This window comes from Merops nubicus, unplaced genomic scaffold (genome assembly GCF_000691845.1).
Source record: "Merops nubicus isolate BGI_N331 unplaced genomic scaffold, ASM69184v1 scaffold6444, whole genome shotgun sequence".
Lineage (NCBI taxonomy): Eukaryota > Metazoa > Chordata > Aves > Coraciiformes > Meropidae > Merops > Merops nubicus.
The window spans coordinates 30,948-32,260 of NW_008602190.1; positions in this window are offsets into that span (position 1 = coordinate 30,948).

Sequence of the window (1,313 nt, forward strand, 5' to 3'; positions counted from 1 at the left end):
CTGTGAGTGGGTCAGCACTGTGGTTTTCTCCCTCCAACATGCCCACATGGACAGAGAAGGGTACAGGTTGCAATGTGTCTGGTTTCCAGACAGTTACTCTGTGTGACAGCATGATCACACAGTACTGCAGCAAATCCTGTAGAAAGCATGCCCAGGTAGAGCCAAAGCTGTCAATTTTCTGCCCTGGTCTCCCATCTTCTAGCCAAACTGAGCAAAACTGTTGGCAGTAACACACTTTTCAGTCACACCCACAGGCTCTCTTCTCCCAGGGCTGTGAACTGTTAAGTGCTGCTTCTCCTTGACCAGCAGAGAACAGGCCAGTAACACACAGAAGCCCTCCGTCGAGTCACTGGAGATGAGAAGTCGGTGGATTTGGGCAGATGATTCCCAATTCACTTTTAAATTCCATGTCATGGTTTTTCAACACTTATTGGTCTTATCATATTATATCATCCTCTATTAACTTGCCATCTGGGCAATATCCAGCTAAAATCTGGTCTGATTTGAGCAAACATTCCAGTTTCACATGAACTGTGTTTTTTCTTCAGACACAAATAACTCATGATCAGTGACCTCCAGGACTCTTGAGGTTTTTACCAGATGTTATCAAGCCTTTATCTCTGACTACAGGTGAGGCATGAATACCAAATAAAGGGGGCAGTAGCTTCAAGGGGTACAGAAAAAGATATGCTGCTTTATTTATCCATATGTTGATTATGGATTTGTTTAGATTTTTCAGCCATCCCTCTCCTACACTCACTGCTGGCCAATCAAGATTACTTTAAAAAGCAGGGCCCAGATATCAAAGCTTTGAACATGGTTTTTAAAATCAAGTTTTTTTATAAAATAAGCTAATTATGAATTATATTAGTCTGACTTCAGAACCTGCCTGTTCTACACACTTAATGGTTAAACATTTCCTTCTGCATCTCAGAATATATATTATTTTGATTTCAAAGGTAGATTTTAAAGACCTCCCACTAGATATAGCTATAAATACTATACAATCAAAGCAGTTGCCAATCCTTATGTTAACCTACTACAACTCATAAGCATTATTAAAGCTTAAACTTTAAGAACAGTATAACGCCACAAGCCCTGAAAGAGTCAAATAATTTGGAATTTCCTCTGTCCTCATCCTTAACATCAAATTCCTAAGCCGATCTTTTTCTTCAGCCTCTCAAGCCCCTCAGCAAACAGGTCACTCTTGCAACATATCCTTAAGGTCATCAACTTACAGTTAGGGTTTTTTTACTACAAAGGAATTTGAAGCCAAAACCACTGAGGACAAGACAAAGAATACTGACACTCTT